Source organism: Equus asinus, chromosome 9 (assembly GCF_041296235.1).
Source record: "Equus asinus isolate D_3611 breed Donkey chromosome 9, EquAss-T2T_v2, whole genome shotgun sequence".
In the NCBI taxonomy this organism is placed as follows: Eukaryota; Metazoa; Chordata; class Mammalia; order Perissodactyla; family Equidae; genus Equus; species Equus asinus.
In genome coordinates, this window is record NC_091798.1 from 70,991,796 (window position 1) to 71,007,154 (window position 15,359).

Below are 15,359 nucleotides of genomic sequence, written 5' to 3' on the forward strand. Positions count from 1 at the left end.
TGAAGCAGAGGACCACCTAACTCCCCTGCTCATCTCTCCATCAATTTTACATATCTAGCAAAACACCGAGCTCTTTAAATCCAAATTTCTATCCACTCACTACCTGCATCCAACCACATGAATGTAGCTGGGGAAAAATATCCAGCTTATTGGTCTTCTTTTTACTTTATGACCATACATCTCAAGTGAGTCCTCAGGACTGTCCAGCAAAACCATTACCCAGTGGAGAAGGAGAAATTGAAGATTCTAAGGAGCTATGAGTTAATTGCAGCAGGTTCTTGACTAGTGGATGGTATCCACTGGTCACGTGATGGGCAAGACTTGGGCCGAAGAACGGATCACTCAACCATAACGACAGAGTATACATTCACTCTCTTACTTCCAAGAAAACTATTTCTCCCATTCTCATCTCACCCTCCCCATTCCTAATCTCAGCTCGTTTTATCTCTTTTTTCCCTGAGAAAATCTGAGCAATAAGAGAAAACTATCTTCTCTTCCCATCTGCAAATCTGCACACCTACTTGCATCACTGCATTTTTGCTCTGCTTTCTCTTTTGTTGCTTTGGTTGACTAGTTTGAGCTCCTACCCAAGTCTTGCCCATCATGTGACCAGTGGATGCCATCCACTCTAACATCAAGAACCTCCTGCAGTTATCCCATTACTCCTCAGCATCTTCAGTTTCTCCTTCTCTACTGGGTAATTATTAACTATATATTATATAGCATTATATACATGTGCATGTATATAGATAATGTGTTATTTCCCATTAAAAATAATTCTCCGAGATCCATATGACCCAGCAGCTACTGTTGCATGATCCATTTTATAGCAAAAGTCCTCCAAAGACTTAGATATACTCATTCTCTTCCTTTACTCACTTCTTATTCTCTCAATCCACTCCAATCAGAGCTTTATTTCCATGACTCCACTAAAATTTCTCCTGTATAAGTGCTCTGTGATCTCCATCTTTGAGACTCAATGGACAATCCACAGTGTTCCCTTACTAGACCTCTTAATCATATTTAGCACTATTAATCTATCTCATCTTTTAAAAGTACGTTCTCCACTTGACTTCTGGGCTACAACACTCTTCAAAACCCCACACACTTTTCCTCTTGCCTCACTGGAACTCCCTTTTTGATTTCTTCTCCTCCCCTGAATCACTAAATATTAGAGCACCTGGTGCTCGTCCATGCATTTTTTTTTTTTAATTTAGACTCACGTCATGGATGATCTGATCTAAACTCATAGCTTCAAATACCATCTCTGTACCTGTAATTCTCCACTTTATATCTCAAGCACTCATTGTGTTGCTGAACTCAGACTTCAATAACTATAAATGCCTACTTGACTTCTGTACTTGAATGTCTAATTGATTTCTCTATCAAACTTCATATACCCTAAACCTTCTTTTTCCCACAAACTGGATAGTCACTCAATCTCAATAAATGACATCTACATCACAACCAAACCATGAGCAATGCAGTCATCTCTATCTTCAAAAATATACCCATGGGGGTGGGCCTGGTGGCGCAGCAGCAGTTCGCATGTTCTGCTTGGGCAGCCCGGGGTTCACTGGTTTGGGGTGTGGACATGCACCGCTTGGCAAGCCACGCTGTGGCAGGCGTCCCAAATATAAGGTAGAGGAAGAGGGGCACGGATGTTAGCTCAGGGCCAGTCTTCCTCAGCAAAAAGAGGAGGATTGGCAGCAGATGTTAGCTCAGGGGTAATCTTCCTCAAAAAAAAAAAATACATGTATATACCCTGAACTTGATGAACTCAGTTCTTCTGCTGCTGCCACATTGGTCTAGGCCACATAGCCTCTCATCTGGGTGCTATAACAGTTTCAGCCTAATTCAGTCAGTTCACCATAAGAACTTCAAGTAATTCTGATAACTGAGAAGATTTAAGAGTGAGGTGAAAGCAGGAAAATACGGTTGGAGGCGGGGACCTAGTCATTTGTGATGACATGTATTGACTTCTGTTGTTCTGCATATGAAAACTCAAGATGCAAGATTGTTCTTATGACTTGGATAACTTTGGATTGGCAACTCTTGGGTATTACCACAAGCCCTCGACGTATTTAAGACAAAAATTCCAAGCAATGATAATTTTCAGTGTTCTGAGTGATTTGATTTAAGTCATAGAGTTGAGGGGAGGAAATACTACATCATTTATATTACATTTAGAAAGATAAATCCTCCAGACTTAAATGTGACAAGTAAGATGCAAAAATGGGTTATCACATTAAAGTTTGTATGAAGTGTGAGCAATCAATCTATACATTTAATTAATAAATGTCTACTTCTGTGGGATAACTGTCCCGCTATAAGACCTACAGCTTCACACAATTCTACTGTGTGAAATATCTGCATTTCATGAAAAGCTCTGATACAGCAGGCCCCCCTCCAATGACAATAATGGTTCTGATCCAATCTGCTTACATGCTTATACTGTCACACAGTCCAGTATATCCGCAATGATCTGTCTCTCCACTGGAAACAAGTCAAGATAATAAGAAGTACAAAGCTCTTTGTCCTAGATCCCTGTTGAGGCTTTGGATTGTTGAGGTGAATCATTCCGACGTCTGGCCCCAGGCAGTGGTGGAGAAATGCATGAAGGAGAGCTTCTGGGCCTGTTGTCCTGACTCCTCTCTGATTCTTCCAGGTAGACAGTCTGCTCTGGGGGCACTGAGCCAAGAACTCTGACTTTCTTTCTTAACTTTATTTCCTCCTATAATCCTAAATGATGCGTCTCATTTAAAACTACTTCGCTTCTCATATATTTCTCCTTGACCTCCTTAGACTAGAAAGTGGGAGGCAAGCAGCCAGGAAAGAAATAAAACTGAAAAACAAAGCATGTGCTAAGAACTGAATTGCAGGTAACAAAATAGTACTATGTCTAACATTTTGAAAAATGAGGACACATTTTGCTTTAAAAACCAAAGAGGCGGAAACTTCATTATTGAAATAGCTCATCCCTGTGGCTGTTACCATGTGTACTGTAAAGTGTAACTACCTTAACCTCATATCTTAATATTATTTCCAATTAAGAAACTGCTTATAATCATCCTCTGTGCAGCAGAGCACTGTCCTCTTCATTTGTCCAGTAAGTACTTATGTAATAATCATTTCACTGTAATATTTTGTTTTATATCATTCAATACACAAGAAAATTTCACTACTAAAGTAATCCAAGAATAATTTATTATGCAAAGTGAAGAAGCTTTTAGGAAGATATAAATAAGACTATTTGGTGAATTCAGATGTTATTCTTTAGATTTTAACATAGTAGTAAAGACCACGAAAAGCTATTAATCATTAAGTCATCCATAAAATGGAAGAGCAGTGTTAATTTTTCTTTCGTGATCTTTTTCTTTAGTTATTTCTTGTGGGTCTTCATGATTTGTATGTTTAATCCTTTAGCTCATATATACCCTCTCATGTTTGTTTTTGCCGTTTTTCAGTTTTCGGTCCTCCTGTCCAGAACCGTGCAGGGTCAAAGTCTCATTGAGAATTCTGAGGCCGGCCATATTCACATTTCTCTATCACATTTCAATTAAAACAAAACTCAGGAAGGATGAAATGTTAAAATGAAAAAGAAACTATGTTAGTATGGTCAACAAGTCTTAACTATTTCAATAATTGTCACTTTGTTAGCTGAGCTGCTGTCTGTTTCAAGGCTGGTTTTAGCAGTTTGTTTTTACATCCTGTCTTTAACATGTCCTCTTAACTTACCTGCTGCTCAGTGTTTTTCCTTTTCTAATTTCCTTAGAAGTCCCTCCTGTAGCAGTTAGAAATGGCATTCAGCTGCTAGAAGCAGCAGTTCACTTAAAATGGTTTAAACAAGAGAGAGATTTTTTTCTTTCTTCATGTATAAGAAGTTGGAGGTGAGCAGCCAAAGACTAGTATGTGGGTGTCGTGATCATCAGGGCCCCTGACTACTTCTGTCTTTCTATACTACCATTCTTAGCACATGGCTTTCATTCTAAGCTTGCTTTGTGGTCCAACATGGTTGTTGAAGTTATCATATCCTCCTTTTAGCCGTAGAAAAGAAGAAGGGAAAGGGGCAAAATATTTCCCAGAAGCCCTACCTAATTTCTACTTTTATCTCATTGGTTACTTCTAACTGCTAAAAATGTGTCTCCTATGCTATCCTTAGCATATGGCTTTCATTCATCAAAACCCACTCCTTGGAAATTATCTACTATTTTCATTCACATTAAAGGATATTTTCATTTGTAATGGTACAAGTTCTTCAGCCAGGGTTCCAAACTTCAGTCATTTTAGTACCACCTTCAAACTTTTGCCACATACAACTTGTAGTATTACTTAATTAATACATTTATTTTATCTTAAATAGCTTTGGAATTATTCTTTGTAATAACCTGCTTAATATCATGGGTTTAATATTTTATGTATGCTTTTTCAAGTCTACATTAAAATAAATATCATCCATAACTGTTTCAAAAAGTTTATTAATGTCTCACCTAAAATAATCTGTGCACAAGTAGTTGTTCACATACTATTAGTGATGGTTAATATTATGTGTCACCTTGGCTATAGGATAGTTCCCAGTTGTATGGTCAAACAGTAGTCTAGATATTGCTGTGAAAGTATTTTTTAGGTGTGATTAACATTTACAATAAGTATTTGAGTAAAGCAAATTGCTCTCTGTATTGTGAGTGGGCCTCATCCAATTAGTTGAAGACTTTAAGAGCCTGAAGATCACAACATGGATACCTTGCCTGATTTATGAATTTCAGACTGTCAGCCTACCATAACTGGGTGAGCCAATTCCTTAAAATAAATCTCTCTCTATATATACATATCCTATTGGGTTTTTTTCTCTGGAGAACCCTGACAAATACAGTGTCTTTCAGAAAATATTGCCTTAAGCCAAGAGGATAAATTTATAACAATAGGATTTTAAATTAATATTCTAAAATTATATTTGAAAGGGTAATATTTGTTCCTAGTATAAAATTCAACTAATACATAAAGATATAAGTAAAAAGAAAATACTCCCTCTTGCTTCTCTGTCTCCAAAATATCCAATTGGTTTTCGCAGTATTATATAAGTTAGATCTTTCAGTATAATATTGAGTGGAAGGTTTAACAGTAATCAGAGGTGTCTCATTCACAATTTCAGCAGGCAAGTTCTCAAAATTTCACCATTAAATAATTAAATACAACTTTGTTGTTGAAATTTAACAGATACTCTTTATAGATGAAATCTATTTCTTTCCATACTTTGCTAATAATTTTAATCATGAACGAATTTTGTCAAATACTTTTCACATTTAATGACATTTATTGACATAATTATATATGATTTTGAATACTTTAATAAGATGATAAGTTGTTTAATTTTGTAATTATTAATTACCCCTAATACTCAGAATAAAATCCACTTGAAGATGAGATATTATACTTTTTATATGTTGCTGGGTTTGATCTGATAACATTTAAAAAAATTATGTTCATAAGAGAGGTGTTAATTATATAGTTCAAATCTTGTGTATTCTTATTGATTTTTTTTTGGTTTGCTTGTTCTATCAAGCTTGTTGAGAGAGATGCATTAAAACCTGTAACTATGATAACATATTTATTTTTTCTTCATTTATTTCTGTTCATTTTTGTTTTGTAGATTTTGAAGCTATGTTATTAGTTGCATGTAAATTTAGAAATGTTATATTATCCTATTGGATCAAATCTCTCATCATTATCTCTAGTAATATATTTTGCTTAAAATCTGAGTTATCTGATCTTACTACAGCCACAACAACTTTCACTTGTGCAGTTTTAGCATATTATGTTTTTTCTCATCCTTTGACTTCCAATCTTTTGGTGTCTCTTATAAAACACGTGTAATTTGATCTTGTTTTTATGTCATATACTGATTTTCTTTTTTTTGGAGAGCTTAGCCTAATTCCATCAAATATAATTATTGATAGAATTTGGCTTAAATCTACTCTCTTGAGATTTGTTTTATATGTTCCCCATCTGTTTTTTTTTAAATTTTTTTCTTTATACCACTTTTCCTGTATTTGCACATTCTGCTTTGGCAGCCTGGGGTTCGCTGGTTCCGATCCCAGATGCAGACATGGCACTGCTTGGCCAAAAAAAAAAGCCATGCTGTGGTAGGCATCCCATATATAATGTACAGGAAGATGGACATGGATGTTAGCTCAGGGCCAGTCTTCCTTAGCAAAAAGAGAAGTATTGGCAGTAGTTAGCTCAGGGCTAATCTTCCTCAAAAAAAAAAAAAATGCAGTCTTCATTTATTAAAATCTGCTTTAAGTTAGTACTTTTATCACTCCTAAACAATACAAGAAACTTACAAGAGTTGCATTGAGGACCTACTCTTGTTATTTTTAAATATCATTGTCCTGAGTATCAGAGGTGTTAAAATTTTTGTCTTAATCATTACATATGATTTAGAAAACTCATGAAAAGAAAGATAATCTATTTGCATGCACCCATATTTCCATTTTTTTCCATATGTCCATTTTTTTTTCTTTCCTGATGCTTCAAGGTTCTTTCTTTTATCATCTACTTTCTGATTGAAAAACTCCTTTTAGTTATTTATTTTTTTTCTGGGCTTTGCATGATTTTTAATTATTATTTTACTAATGTTTAAAAGTAAGTGTGGGGAATAAAGATAGGGATGGAGTAAGGGAAAGGACGAGAAAATTATCTTTCAAGTTCCTTAACTACTGAAGCATGTGCTAGGATAAGAAAGTTCAGTAGAAGCATCACGTCCTCATCACCACAAAGCTCTTAATAGAGATGTGTGACAGAGACGTGACAACGTTTTAGCTCTGGTGGAAGTGACTCTGACAGGGAATTAATCCCACATCAAACTTTGCACATGTGGAAGCCTGGGCAAGGCAGCTGCTACACAGTTGGGCAGACGAAAAGTTGACTTTCCAGAATCTACTTCCTAGCATGTGAGTAGGAGCACGTGTGCCCTTCTGTGGTCTGAGTTCTTCCTCCTCTCCAGCAGGGAAGGAAGACCCCACCAACAGTGCAGCAATGGGAAAATTCTTTCAGAAAAGAGAAAGATTTGTTTTTCATATTTGCCGGTTTGTTGATTGACCAGAGGTGACTTCTTTTACTTTGGGCAGTAGTGCTGTGTCCCAGTGGTAAAATAATCTATACTTAGCACTCTTAAAAGGCATAGGAGAGGGAAAACAAGGCCTCTTTAGGACCAAGACTAGTGGGGAAGGGAATATGTGGATTCTAAAGCAAAGGGCGTGAAAAGCTAATTCTATATTACCATAAACGAACTGACACAAATAACTGAGACCTTGGCTTTTTCCATTCATATAAATACTCACCTCTTCTAGCTTATCCTACTAAACCCAAGGTCAGCTTAATTACAGCTTTGGATAACTATTACTGTGCTTCTAAAGTTATGGTGAAAAGCTACATTCTTGATAACGTAGTTTTTTCCCCCTAATTAAATGGATTTCACTAAGCTGAAAGCCTAAAACCTAGGGACATTTTCCATTATTTTATTTGTTGGGGGAAACTCTTAAAACTTATCACTGCTATTTTTTTTAACCTACAGAATTGGAAGGATATGAAATGGGCAGGGAGAAGTTATTACACAAATCATACAAATGGTCAACATCCACGTAGTTTTATCCATTGAGCAAAGAGAGCTAAAGGGGATACGTTCTTTTGAGAACATAAATGTGTTGAAAAGGGAAGAATACTATACCACTCCTTTTTTGGTTTCCTGAGTGGAAGAAAAGGATATATGGAACTGAGGCGGGTGGGAGGGCAAGTGTCCATTAAGCAAACCCCTATCATTTGTGAAACAGTTCTATCAGAGCGGCAGCAGGTGCGGACCGTCGGCTCCTCTTTGGCGGGGATCTGATGTTGTAGGTACCTAGAGGGAGATTACATAGCTGGCTAATGGCTGGGTGTGGTGAATGAATATAGGTTTTAATTTCAATTCACAGCAAATGACGATGATCAGAGATTTGATACTGAGTTTGCACTTCCCATGTACCTGAATCATCTATGGCTGTGAAGCCTGAGCTTTCAGAGAGAAAGCTGTATTTTTAGATAACTCCTGTGATGGCTCTAGAAGTGCAGGTCACTCTTATCAAAGGCGTGGCTTTCCTATTAGAGAAAGGAAGTACGCAATGCTAAATATGAGACAAGACTTGAAGACATTTTATAGTGATGGCAGGTATTTTAGTTCAGGAACAGACTGTTCAACACATCAAATGCATATTATTCCCTCTTAAACATTATGTTTTTTAAGCAACAGAATTATACTTTTTGGTTTGAAATGGTGCTTTCTTCTATATTTGATTTCTCCTTTTTTTAGTATATATTACTGTCTCCTCCAATATGTCCTCAAAACGTTCACATTTCTGGGAGGTTTCTTAGAAACCACCTTTAATGTTTTGCATCTCCAGCTGGTGCAACTTCTTGATGCAGAGGGCGAAGTGTCGTTGGGGCCCTGCAGTTACTCCTTCTTGTGGGTGCGGATGATCTTACACTCGCTGGTCCAGCCAGGTGGACAGCTGGTGGTTGGCTGTCGGCCAGGCCTGTGTGGAGCGGCAAGGATGAATTGCAGGCAGCAGAGAAGGCCACTTTGGGCAGGACAGTGACAGCAAGCTGAAGCTGTCGACCCGTCGACCCGCAGAGGCGTGAGGACAGGCCAAAGCCTTTTGGAACACCTTGATGCCTCTAGAAGATGGCGGTGCACGGATGCATGAACTTCTGAGCTGAAGCTTGTGGTGCCTGGACGATGGCTGGGGGTGTGGCTGCAGCTGGAGTCACAGAGGAGAAGAAAGGCCCGCCAGGCACCTTCAATGGTTGGTCTGCTAGTGACAAATTCTTTTAATTTTCCTTTGTCTGAGAATGTCTTTTTTTGTTCTTTATTGCTGAAGGATAGTTTTACTGGAGCTCAATTTTTGTACTTCTCTTTCTTCCAGGATTATATTAGTTAGCAACTGCTGTGAAAGAAACCACTCCAAAAATTACCTTAAAATAACAACCATTTATTTAGCTATGATTCTGTACATTTGCAATTTAGGCTAGACTCTGCTGAGGACTTTTGTTTCAGATCACTTTCCTCTTTAAATCAGTTACAAGTAACTAGACAGTTCTGAGTTGGTTGGCACCTTCGCTGTGCCCCACATGTCTGTCTTACATGTGTGTCTCCTCCACTAAACGTGTTCACATGGCAGGGGTAGGGATCCGTGAGAGAAAGAAGAAAACTTCAAAAGTTTCCTGAAGATTAGGCTTGGAACTGGCACAGCATGTCTTTAGTTGTGTTTTATTGGCTAAAAGCATATCACCAATCCACATGTATACAAGGGGTGTGGAAAAAGAGTCCATCTTTTCATGGGACGATCTACAAAGTCAAATTGCAAAGGGAGTGGGTACAATTGGGAGGAGTGGGGAGCTGGGGACATTTCTGAGTCTGTCTACCACAAATAGCTTAAAACTTCCAGCCTTTCCTGCCTTTGTAGGCCCTTAACATTGTCAAAGAGAGTTTTAAAAATATTTTATTCATATTTTCTATTTGTTCTTATTAGGAAGGTTGGTTTTATAAAATTTAATCCTCTATAGTTAGAGATGGGAGTCCCATGATGATAATTTTAAAACATGAATTTTGGAGGAGGTGGTGTCAAAAGTTCGGAAATAACAGAAGGAAAGCCAATGAATCACCAAAGTAGTAATTAGTAGAAGTTTATTGGGCACACGCCAAAAGACGGTTCTTGAAATGGGAGCACTCAAATCAAAGCACAGAAAGAGGCTCAGGAGTGTATTGTTATAAAGCAGCTTATTCAGTGAGAAGGCAGTGACTGTTTATTCTTCACAGGGATTAGTAATAATAGAAGAATTTTCCTTAATGATAGGAAATTGGTTAGTCGTTACGTCACGTCAACCTTGGGAAACAGTTTAAGTGTTGCTTATGATTTCCAGAGTCTTGCAAAATAAGCTAAATTAGCTTCATTTATATACGTAAACTGGTTTTCTCTGCTCAGAGAATTTTCACGGCTGGTCTCCACTTGATTTTAACAAAGGAAAGGTTATTTGCACTTTTGGAAAAGGTGGATATCTACACCATAAGACTATAAATGGTATAAACTGCTTGAAATAAAGTTCAAATCACTTTTGATTTCCTTTTTACGATGAAAGTGTGAAGGAAGGCAATTTAGTAACAACTGCCTAATCAAGATAGAGATAGAGCAGTAACAGAAACATGGCGATCATTGTTGTGAGCAATAAATGGAATATAAATGGGGAATCAAGATGAAACAATGGACCTGTGTCCAATATCATGACTCAATAAATGACTTACATATCAAGAACCATGGTAAACACAAGGAAAGAGAGCAGGTGGAATTCTTGACAATGCTAATGCTCATGGTTTTTTCTATTGCAATGGAATTATTTTCTAAGGATAAAGATCAACAATCAGGCAAACCCCACAATCTTAAATTTAGTTAGCCTGAATTCAACATGATATTTCTCATGACGTTTCTCTGTTATATGTGATAAAGCAATTTAATTCTTTATAGTGGCCCTTAATAAAAGAAAATTAAGAGTAATTTTTCTTATTAGATTATCACAAATATACAACTTATTAAAATATTTGTGAATTGTTTGTTTTAAAATAATTCCTAGAAAAGAAATCTAGGGTCTTTGCTTTGTAAATAATAAGAAAAACAAACATAAATATGTTCTAGTGCATACATTGAGGACAAATTTTATTTTCTCACCTGAGGAAGATTCACCCTGAACTAACATCTGTTCCCAGTCTTCCTCTATTTTGTGGGTCACAGCCAGAGCATGGCTGCGGTTGAGTGGTGTAGGTCACATCTGGGAACCAAACCTGAGCCACCAAAGCAGAGCGTGCTGAACTTAACCACTAGGCCATAGGGCTGGCCCCAGGATGAAATTTTTAAAAAGTGTCAAGAGAACATGGAAGTAGAAAGTATTAGATACAAAAACTGAAATCAGTCCTAATATAATAATTTTAGTAATGAGAGTAAGTGGTCCAAACTTTTTTGCTTAATAGTAAAGTCTCAGATTTGATTACTTAAAACCAATGTAATTCAAAAACATGGCATTTGCAAGCTAGAGATCTTGAAAAAACAGCATGTAACAATGACAGATATAGTGAACTGAACTCAAATAAAATATAATTAAAGAAAGCATGGATAACAAATAAAATGCAATAACAATAATCATTATGTAACAAAAAATAGAAGTCCTAATGTTGAATAATATAAAATCAAAATATAGAAAACAAATTTCTAAAAGCAAAAGAAAGATTTGATTCAAATATAATTGTATTTGATGACTAAAAAAAAATTGAATCTGTGACTGGTCTTGTAAATAAAATTTAAATGGGAACCTGCCATATAATCTCCAAATTAATTGTTAATTAAGTGAATATAAATAATTCAGTAAATGAGTAGAACCAATAAATGTATATCACGTTTTACATGCAGTATCCAATACACTTTTTTATGCATTCGTGCAATATTTTCCCCCATGACCGAATATTACATACTAGGCCACAAAGAAATGTTCAATAAATGTTTAAAAGATAGTGAAGTAAAATATGAACCAGAGCAATCAAGAAACTCTGGTAAATAAACACACAGGGAAGGATGATGGAGCTGATTAAAGGAATCCTATTCCTTCCTTTAATATTTTCCAAGATCATCCCATATGGCCAGCATGAATTAAAATATATTTTTGATAATAATGTAAGGACACCACTTTCCATCACCAATAATTTAAAAAACTAAATTGCAATGAAGATTTCTGATGAAGATTTATATAAAATCTCTATGTTTTAAGTGAAACACAATAAAAAGGAAAAACATAGAATTACTTATGTCTAAACATGTAGTTTTAATTAATTTCAGTGACTATATGTCTTCAAAACTGTGAATGACTATGATTCCGATATTGATTGTCAATAACAAGGGAAAATGTATTATCAAAAAGATCAGTAAAATCTAATTGGGAAAAAGAAAGGGTACATTTTTTGTCTTAGGTGGGGATAAGACAATATTTCTGCTTTTTTATAAAAATCATGAAATACAATTTCTACTTCTTACTCTATACGTTTAAACATTCTATAAGACAATTTAGAGGCTTAGATTTTTTTCCTATTTCCCTGACTTATTTGGTTGAATGATTCGTGTTTAAATATAATATATCTTGAGTAAAATTTGAGAAGAAATGTGGTTGGGCTAGTCCACGTGGAGTATGAAAAAATGAACTGGCCTATGGAGCTTGGGTTGGGGAGAGAATGGAGGGGAGGAAGAGACTGTTCTTTCAGACCAGAGTTGGGAATGATGGCAGATAGGTTTCTATAGCTTTCCTCTGGGGTAGGTAAATTCACTCTCGACCTTTAATCACACCTGCCTTTGCATGTCATTTTAGCGGTTGTCTGTGGTCAAAGTCAAATTTCTCCCACTTGCTTATGTTGTCTTCCTGCCCAGTCTTGGCTTTATTTTTCATCCTATACTTATGCTTTTTTCGTCAACCCAATTCAGACTTCTGCTGAGGGAAAGGTAACATGAGACGACAAGCAAGACACCAGGATTAAAGCTAGGCTTTCATGTATTTTTAGGATATCCTGAGCCAACACATAGTCTTCAGAGTGACTTTTTTTTCAGATCTATCTTATGGCTTAAAGAGTGATGGTCATCAGTAACAAGGCCCTGAACGGAGCCAGAACACCAGCAGCCTCGTGTTCATTGTTGTCCACGGCAACTGTCCATGTATATAATCTTGTTCTTCTGAGGTACATTCAAGTTAGTGTCCATATCTTTCCTATTTTGGTAAATGGAAGTCAAAAATGAAAAGGAATATGTGATAGTAAGACTAATCGAAGAAAACCCATGAAAGTAATCAGAAAAATGAATGTTATCCAATTATTCTATATTCATTAACCAATTATGATTTTCATATCAATTGCGCTGTCAGACCAAATGCATAATTTTTTCTGAGGCTGCATGTGAGCTTAACTGATTATCACAAAATTAAGCTGCATGCTTTCAAATTAATACACATCACCAACAGTAAAAACCCTGAAGTCTGAATAAGATTGCATTTATGCTGATGCATAAGGAAGATTAGAACACAAAGGGCTGGCCTTGCTTTGCGATACTACTCACTTTTCTCTTGGTAAGGGCTTCAGGTGAGTAACTTGTCCATGTCCTGCTCTACACATTTGTGAGGGGATAGGCTATGGCTTTGTAATAGGGTAAAATTCCAGGCTAGGGAAATGACCTTACCAGATGTGAGCTTAACTAAAAGGCTGCTTCTGTAGATTAGAAGTCTTGCTCTTATTATGCTGCTTATGCCAAGCTATCAGAAGAGGAGGAGAGGGCAGAAGATATAAAAGGTTTCGCTCTTCACTTACCTTGTGAACATCTGCCATGATCTTCTTCTGCAGCTGCAGCCCTCTCCATGATGGCCACTGGCTGTGAAAAGCTTGGGTATGGTGTCTCTCACTAAAGCTGATGCCTTCTTTGACATTACTAGTCTCAGTGCCAGAACCTAGCTTCTGATACTTGCAAGGTTGGGACCCAGAGTGGTGGGTGTTACAGTCCCTAGGGCTATGATGAGTTTTAGCAGAACTGGAGAGAATGTTAACTTTCTGATTCAAGCTTATGTTTTCTTACTGAAGGACTAGCAGCAAGTCCAGTATGTAATGAGTATAACTCAATTATATATGCCTGAGGCTCCACTTGCCACTTGGCTCAGATTCCAGTCTGGGAATAAGCTAAGACTTCCTGCATCCATTTCCCATCATGAAGATCAGCACAGGCCACAAAACTTACCTGCTTGCACACCTCCTCCAGCAGACATCAGTCATGCTTGGACAGCTCTGATTCCCAGCAAAGAATGCAACGTGGCTGGAGCTGGGGCCTCTGCAACACAGTAAGAGAAATATGCACAAATGCATCTTAAAGTTGACCTAAGCTGGTATTTTGCAATGTAAATATTGTAATTGACCTGATGGTCTCACTTTCCAGAGTTTGTTCGTTTGACCAGCTATTTCACCCAAATAAAAAAGTCAGTTAAAACTGAAGCTAGTGTTTCAACTTCCCAGAATGTCCCCTTGTTATAGATTATTTTCAATTTCCTTAAGCCAAAAATTCCTGTATTGGTAGTTGTCTTTACAAAGATTCCCTAAGACAAATGTTCTTCAGAGGACTGGCGTTTGAGATGAGCAGAATTCCTATTTCTATTAAAATGATTTATCTTCATTGTTTCCTTCTATTTCAAGAGCAAGTCAATTTTGTAATTTCATTTTCAAACGTCTCTAGTGATCCGCTGACCACTGTCATGCAATTACCATGATGATCAAAGTGTAGGCCATTATCTGAGATGCAGTGATAGCTCTGCTAACTTCTAAAGTGAGCATCCATGTGTATAAGGACAGTGAATGTTCCCAAAATTATAATCTTCACTACATATCTCTTAACAGTAGGAAATAAATACAGGGCGTAGAAATCATTTCCTGAAGTGGAGATAGAGACACGTATTTCTGTTTATAAAAATCCACATGTCTTGAGTCAATGGGACGCTGCAATAATAAAACATAACATTTTTAAGATTAGTGGAAATGTAGGGATTTAAAGGAAATAGAAAATGGCATTCCAAACCTAAGAACCAGTTTAGGTCGTTCCCACAGTTTGATGACTAGCTGGGCAAGTTGAAGAATGGCAAGAACTATTTCTTGCCTTGAAGTTATTAATCAGTATAATTCTCCCATAATGAATAGGGTGTTGGAAATAAATCTCTCATGTGTGGAGCAGCTAACCTTTTTGGAGAGCTCACTTGCAGAGGAGCTCTACCGGATAAGCTGGAGGTCTTTGAGTCTCTTCAGCCTTGTGTTTGCTTCTTCTGGTCATAGTGCCAGCTTCTTGGGAACTACCACTTGCTCTGTATCAAGTTTCCCTGAAGTGTCATAGAGATAGTCATGGGTCATAGATTGCAAACCAGTCTCAAACTAAGGCAGTGTAAAATGCAATCTCCCAAATCCAGTAATTTTTCTTTAAATGCCCTGCCCTGCCTTTTATTCCCCCTTTCCTCCTCCCAGGCTCTCTAGACAGTGATATACCCCTTCCCCCCAGCTAACTTAGGAAAATCGGCTTACTTCGTCTCCCAGAAGCGTCACCTTTCTCTTGAAAATTTTCCTGCTCTGGAATATGCTAGAAAAACAACTACTGATTTACAAAATTCATGCTTTTTATATTAGATCCCAATACTTATGTTGACAAATTTCGATAAATTAGTGAATCCACAGGCAAATGAATTAGATGTTAAAAGGCGTGCCCTAGTATGGCTGC